The 7,952-nt window shown below is 42.6% G+C and overlaps 1 protein-coding gene across 1 annotated transcript in view; it reads right to left on the reverse strand.

The window, feature by feature from the left end:
• The window catches only part of vps8 (VPS8 subunit of CORVET complex), a 179,632-nt gene that overhangs the window by 67,576 nt on the left and 104,104 nt on the right, over window positions 1-7,952 (reverse strand).

Genomic DNA, 7,952 nt, shown 5'->3' on the forward strand with positions numbered 1-7,952 from the left:
GGTTGGAGTTGTTTGAGCGGAGGGATCGTGTTGTAGTGTGAGGGATGAGTAGTTCTTTTAGGTAGGGGGGGCATTTCCATAGATGCACTGGTGGGTGAGAATTAAGACCTTGTATTCAATCCTAGCAGAGACGGGAAGCCAGTGAAGGGAGTGGAGAATGGGTGTGATGTGGTCATACTTTCGCACTCTCATCAGGATCCTTGTAGCACTGTTCTGAACATATTGCAGTTTCTGCAGACTATTGATAGGGATCCCAATCAGAAGTGTGTTACATGAATCCAGTCTGGAGGAGACAAAGGCGTGGACCAGTTTTTCAGCATCAGCTAAGATGAGTGTAGAACAGATTTTTGCAATATTTCTGAGATGATAGAAGGAGATCTTGCAGAGGTTTTTGATATGGGCTTCAAAGGGGAGTTGTGGATCAAATCTTACACCAAGATTGGTGACTGTTGTGGAGAGGGGAATGTCTTGACCAGAGATAGTTATACCGGTTATGGAGGATGACTGGACTTGATGTGAGGTGCCAACAAGGATTGCCTCGGTTTTAGAGCTGTTTAACTGGAGAAAATTGTGTTTCATCCACACCTTTATCTCCTCCAGACAGGTGGTGAGTGTTGAAGACGATGGTGCTGTAGTTGCAGTGGGTTGTGAGTCATATTTCACGTACAGTTGCGTGTCATTGGCATAACAGTGAAATGACACTCCATGGCGACTGATGACGTGGCCGAGGGGGAGGATGTAAATGATGAAGAGGATGGGGCCAAGGACTGACCCCTGGGGGAATCCGCAGGTGACTGTGTGTTGCCGGGACCTTGCGCTTCTAAGTGAATGTACTCTGTTCTGTCCGTGAGGTATGATTTAAACCAGTCAGAGCAGTGTCAGTAAGTCCAGTGGCTTGGTGTAGCCGGTTGAGGAGTATGCCATGATTCACAGTGTCAAAAGCAGCAGACAGATCGAGGAGCAGAGAAGGGAAGTGGAGCAGCATCAGTGCCATTCGTAGGTCGTTTGTGACTCTGACCAGGCTGTTTCGGTGCTGTGAGCAGAGCAAAACCAGACCAACATTTTTCAAAAAGGTTGTTATGCTTGAGGTGGTCCTGGAGAGGGCGGCAACAACTTTTTCCAGTACTTTGGAGAGGAATGAGAGATTGAAATGGGCTGTAATTTGTAAGTGTCTCTGGATCAAGGGTGGGTTTTTTCAGAAGTGGTCTGATTATGGCAGTTTTAAGGGCAGATGGAACATTGCCAGAATGGAGGAGTGGTTTATTACAGTGGTAATCAGAGGGCTTAGGGCAGAGGTGTTTGCTTTGACTAGAGCGTAGGAAAGGGGTCGAGGGCACAGGTGGTGTGGTTCATCCTTTGGAGATCTTCTCAACCTCTGCTGGGAGATTTTGGAAAGCAGTGTAGGGACTGGGGGACTGCAAGCTGTGAGTGGACAGTTGGGCGGCTAGTGTTGAAGATCCAGGAAAGGAGAGGTGATTGAGTCTATTTTTGTTTTGAAAAAGTCCAGGAAATTATTACAGTGCTCTTCTGAGTTTCTGTGAGTGAGGGGGTTTGTGGTTTGAGAAGATAATTTATGGTGGAGAACAACTGCTTGGAGTTTCCTGGGCTGTTTCTGACGTTTGAGTAGAACTGTGAACGTGCATCTGTAAGTGATTTTGAGTAATCCTTTTGGTGTCCGAAAAGCTAGCTTGTGCACAGTGAGACCTGTGGCTTTGTATCTTCGTCTATGGCACGCTGATGCCTTATTTTCCGTAGCTCAACTGGTGTACCAGGGGCTGACCGGGAGAAAGTGACTGTTCTGGTGTGACGGGACGTGGAGATCCAGGATTCTCTTTAGGGTGTTTTTGTAGTAATCACAGAGTCCATGGCTGGTAAACAGTTTGCAGACAGGAGATGTCGGAGGTCTGATGCCAGAGTCCTGGGTTGATGTTTTTCAGATTTCTGAAGCAGATTTGTCGTTTGGGCTTGATGAGGGTGGACGGTGAAGACATCTTCATGGAAATAGCCTCTTGGTCAGAGACACCCAGATCATAGACCAGGAGATTGCTGAGATGAGCAGAGTTAGTAATGACCAGGTCGAGTGTGTGCCCCCTGGTGTGAGTGGGGACATCGACAAGTTGTGTCAGATTCAAACAGTCGAGTAATTGGAGGAATTCTGCTGCAAAACGGCAGGTGGGGGAGTTTACATGAATATTCATATCTCCAAGGACAATGATATTGGCAGACATTGTACCAAATGTTGAGAGAAGGTTGGACATCTCTGGGATGAAAGATGAGTTTGGTTTGGGTGGCCGGTAGATGAGAAGTATTGTTGTAGAGAGAGGGGGCTTACATTTAAATGCAAGGCATTCAAAAGAAGACAGCTCAGGTAGGGCAACTGGGGACAAGCCCAGATCACTTCGGTGGATGACAGCCAGACCACCACCGCGCCCTGTGCTGCAGGCTTTCTGTAGGTAGCAGTAGCCAGGAGGACAGGTCTCATTTAGGACAGAAAAAACATCTGGTTGGTGCCAGGTTTCTGTAAGGCACATCAAATCCAAACATCCATCTAGAATATGGTCATGTATGAGGCAAGATTTGTTCAATCTTTATGGTGGATGGAGCAGTGTGTCTCTGTATTGGTCGGAGTAGACTGAAATCCACTCCACGTTTTCCATCCAGTTAGTGCGTAGTGTTGCCGTGGAAACTCCAGGTTATTAGTCCTAGGAGTGGCAGCACACCCTGTGACGTTGTTGGAGATGCGGAGGCGTGGCCAGCCCAGAGGGAGGGATGTGTGTAACGACGGGAGAAAACAAACTTTCGGCCGCAACTTCGTGAATATAGCGCGCCGGCGAATGAGTCCAAGCTGTTTAATGACCGATATGCAAGATGGAGTGGCATAGTTGTTGAAGTTCTTCAGTTGGGTGACGGAATACTTACAGCATCAGGTCAGTCGTGGAGAGTGGTCTGTTAGCGTTAGCAATACCGTGATGCACAGAAGAGGCCATAGACACAGTAAGTGACCAGCAGTGACTTTTGGTGGGACCTCACAAACATCAGCAGTGACTTTGGTTGAAAGTCTCTCGTGGCAGGCAGCGATGGATAGCTAGGTACGGGAAAATCCGAGCAATGGCCACTGGTAAGTAGACATCCGCTGGAGTCGGCAGAATCCGTAAGAACACATACAATCCACAATGTTCACAAGTGAGCAACGACACTAGTATAACTTACTGAACGTAAAACTGGTCGATAATCGTACTGTAAAGCCTAGTTGTATAGCAAACTGTTACACAAAAGTTCGGACAATGAGTTCACTGTCCTAAAATGGCCCCCACAGTCACCAGATCTCAACCCAATTTTGCATCTTTGGGATGTGGTGGAAGGGAGCTTCGTGCCTGAATGTGCATCCCACAAATCTCCATCAACTGCAAGATGCTATCCTATCAATATGGGCCAAAATTTCTGAAGAATGCTTTCAGCACCTTGTTGATCAATGCCACGTAGAATTAAGCAGTTCTGAAGGCGAAAGGGGGTCAAACACAGTATTAGTGTGGTGTTTCTAATAACCCTATTGGTGAGTGTATTTTGCTACATTACAAATTCCATTTGTTACTGAGTAAAAAAAAACTTTGACTAACAAAAACGGAAAGGAAGAAAAAACAAAATCGCAAATGCTTATGGTTTCGGCATTTCAAGATTTACAGCAGGTAACCTTACTCAGGTAGAGAAAAATCCCAACCCCCCTGTATTTGCATCTCTATTCATAGGCCGGGATACTATACAGTGATGCCCACATGTGTATGTGCTTTAAAACATGCAGTAGCCATCTTGACTGGGAACGATACAAAGAGGATTACTAATGGCTGCTGGGCAGATGAAATCACGCTAGTCTTGTTACTTAAACTAAGTAGGCTACAATAAAACTTTTGTGAGTAAAGATTTATACTTATCAATGAACCACCTGTAAGACAGGCATAAGCATGTAAAAAGGGATATTTCAACTACTCGGTCCACTCTTGTCCACCGCTGTTGGTTTGTAGTTGGTTGTAGTGTTGCTGGGAATCTTTAAACTTTGACGAATTCTTATAACGTAACTGTTAGCTAAAGACCATCTTTCTGCTGGAGTGGTATATATGGATGCATTAAAAGACCAAACAGATGCATTTGGCTTACTATGTATGTGAATGACACAATGTTATGTTTGCCTACTTCATTCTTGATGATGATTGGTGGTGTGTTAACAGCATTGTTTAATTGCAAATGAGGCATACATGCAAATGCATAGCCTGCTTAACAGTTATTCATCATTAAAGCTGGACCTTTTTCAACTTTTCACTTCAGCCTCTTTGACAGTGATTTTTTACATGAAAAGCCGTTTCTTTCTGCAAGCATTTTCATGTTTCAGTAGTCACAGACTTTAACCATCACTCCTCAGTAACTGCCTCCAACTCTGAGATATTTTTCTAGTTAAAGAGCCAGCATCATAATGGATTTTCCATGTTTTTTAGGAGTTTGCTCACACTATTACATGTTAAAAAAGAAGAAGCAGTAATTCAGTAAGAAAGTTCACACAAAAAATGTAAAAAATGTAGTTGATGACCCCTGCTCTACAGTGCACTACAGTGACAATGATCAACATCTAGGCTGCTACCAGGCGCAAAACAACCATGTTTTGTGGCATTGCTAATTTTGTCTGCACTAGCAACCCGTAGGACAACATATGTAGGACACTGACTAAATTAATACATCTAATAAGCTCATACGGGCTATTATGTGTGAAGCTAGCTGCAAGTGGGATGAAGGGCATTAGTCAAATGTATCAGTAGTGTGAATGGTAAATGGAGAGCTCAGTTTTTTGGAGAGAATTGTAGCATGAAATGTCATGTTCGACATGTGTTATGTCATGTACAACAGTGTTATGTTGTTATTACCTGTACTACTAGAACTGTTGGGTCCTTGTAAATTATGTGGTCGCTTCTTTAATTAAAAACAAAATAGTTTTGGATTTATGACCCATTGATCATTTTCACTACTTAGAGATACCCCTGCCCCATTTTATAGTTTAAAAAAAATATAATACAGTACTTTTACTAAAGGACATTTTAAATTAACTACTTATTACTTTATTTAAGTAATTTTCTGATAGGTATTATTTCTTATACTTAAGTAATATTTCATCAAAGTATTGGTACTTTAACTTGAGTACAATATTTTAGTACTTTTTCCACCTCTGGTTATCACTAGAGCAGGACGCACACCATACCGTGGCTCCAGGGGCAGTTGAGGAACTTGAAAAGTAGCTGGTCATCCTAGAGAGAGGAGAGAGAGAGAGAGAGAGAGAGAGAGAAAAAAAAGAAGAGATTTATCAGTGGAAAACATTAACCCATGTCACACACTCCCCCAAGGTATGCACTGAACTTAGAATCAACAGTGGAATTTATAACTTGGCCCGTCGTGATATCTCTGGCCCAAAATATATTTTCCAATAGATTTACATGGTGAAAGAGATTTCTGTAATCCCTGCAAAATTACTCTTTTCACTATCAAAATTGATCTATTCGCTCCGGTAACATTTGAAAAGTCTGGAAATATTGTGATACTGTGCTGTATTGATTATTTCTCACACCCTAATACCTACCTACCAAAAATAAGCAGTGTGTATTTTGCAGGGGAAAATGAGACAGAAATTGCTACCTAGCAGCACGCCCTGCGGTTCCTCTGCCTTACTACCCGCCATAGTAACTACATTGCAGGAGAAAAGTAGATGGCAGCTCTGTGGACAGACCTGAGTTAGCAGCAGTACCAACTCAAATTCAGCCAGCGCAAACCTTATAGCCATCAACAGGCTGGTGGCCAGTGGCTGTGTGGCGGTCTAACTTAACAGGTCTGTTGATACAACAGGAGTAGGGGGCAGTCCAGGATTAGATAAACTAACTAAAGGTTCGGTCAGCTAGCTGCATTAATACAATTTATTCTGTGGAAACACTGGTAACCTGGGTCTAATAAGTGATGCTAGAATGTTGTTTAACTCAACTGAACAATATGGACTCTATAACGATGGGGCCAGATCATATGCATTAATTGACTTAAAACAGGCATTGACCATTTTGACATTGAACACTAAGCCTTATCAATGATTAACTGAAGAATTCACTGCTGGAAATTGGTAATGCAATAAAAGCTGATTTTCAAGAGATATTAGTAAGGATGAAACCCACAGCAAGTTTTTTTTACAGCTGGATAATGAGTACCTGTCTCTTGTAAGTTGGAATCCCCACCAATCACGCACTAAACATCCCTCGTAGTTGACCATTCATGGTCCCATTAATTGTTTAACAGTGTTGAAGCATTGAAGAAATGACACCAGTCACAACACAGGAACACACATAAAATAAGATTGCCCCAGTGCATGCTGGGAGGGCTTCAAACACACCTACCTCATGTAAGCAATATAACTGTGCAAACACATTGATTTCTCAAAAGTTCAAAATGGAAGGTCTAGTTAAAGCATACTTGCAGCTAAGACAAATATGAAGATGAGAACAGGACAGTCACAATCTTGAGGAGGAAATTTGAGACAGATGTTGCATCAGTTGGCAACATTACACCTGCAGCTGCAGCACAGCAGGGGTTTAGAGGTATGGTTGATCACCACATTACCTAAACACCAGCTGATTTGATGCTCTTTTGAATAGCAAGACGGTTGTCCTCAGTGTTACTGTATAGTCTGTAAAAATGCCAATGATTGGATATGATTACATAGCTTGTGCTTTTGTATTATGTTAAAATGCATTGCAGTCTGGTAACTTTAACTCAGAAGAAAACAGTTTGGATTGTTAAGAAAAACAAAAAGTTAGCTTTCCAAACAGGTCAGCAGGAACACATGGATGAAAGCTGCTCAATTTAAAAGTATGAAATTTAATGTGCTCATTTTGTGTACACAATGCAGGTAGCAAGAAGCAATAGAAAAACAAGAACAGGAGGGATACCAACTTCTCAGGTTTTGATACCTTAAAGATTGATGCTCTTCATCAGGCAGCATTCAGTTAATTATATTTCACACTGAAAAGCTTTCTTTCCTTTAAAGTCACGGTTTAAAGAATTGTGTGACATCATCATGGCTAGTTCTAGAAAAGTAAAAAATGATCTTCTGCAGTTTTAGTTCAGAAATTAATTTAGTATTTCTGAATATCTTGAACTGATAGTCCATGCAGGTAGATTTCAACACAAATACTACCAGATAAAGAAGTTATAATAATATCTATTATTTTTAACCTTACCTGAAGCTCAGAGATGATTGCTGCACCTCTTTAGATAGTGAAACACAACTAGGTCAGCTGACTTGTGGGATCAAGGATCACAACCTCCTGTGAAGGTATGTAAAGGTACTAGATACATATTGTTAGTTAGAGATGTCTTCCTAATATTATTGATACAATATGAAAAAATAGATGATTGCACAGAATTTCACAAAACAAATCAAGGACATAGCCAGATCAATTGTGGGCTGTGTTGTGTGCTAGCGCCTTCATCTAGACTGGCAACCCTCATGTCTCCCTCATGACTGCTGGGAGTAAAAGTTTTGCTCTTGAAAGATGCTAAAGTGTGCAGGAGGCGGTATTGCATTCGCTTTACTGCACCGTTGCGAAAAAAAAGGGAGCTGAGCAGTTTCTACCCTTAACTGGTCACGAAAGCTAGGTCATGACTAAAAGAACTAGATTACGGTACAGCGGCCGAAATGGAATTTTCAGAGTGGCTGGGGTCTCCCTTAGAAATACGGCGAGAAGATCAGTAATCCTGAGGAAGTCAGAGTAGAGAGTAGAGCGTGCTCCTTAGGTTTAGAGCGTATAGAGGCTCCCCAGGCGCCACCTAGGAGGGTCACGAAGGCTCCCAGCACGTCCAGCTGGGAGGAGGCCTAGATATATGTCCACACTGCCCTCGGAAAGCCCTCAGGATCCCCAAGTCAGCCAGCG

The sequence above is a fragment of the Etheostoma spectabile genome, chromosome 10 (assembly GCF_008692095.1).
Source record: "Etheostoma spectabile isolate EspeVRDwgs_2016 chromosome 10, UIUC_Espe_1.0, whole genome shotgun sequence".
Taxonomy (NCBI): Eukaryota; Metazoa; Chordata; class Actinopteri; order Perciformes; family Percidae; genus Etheostoma; species Etheostoma spectabile.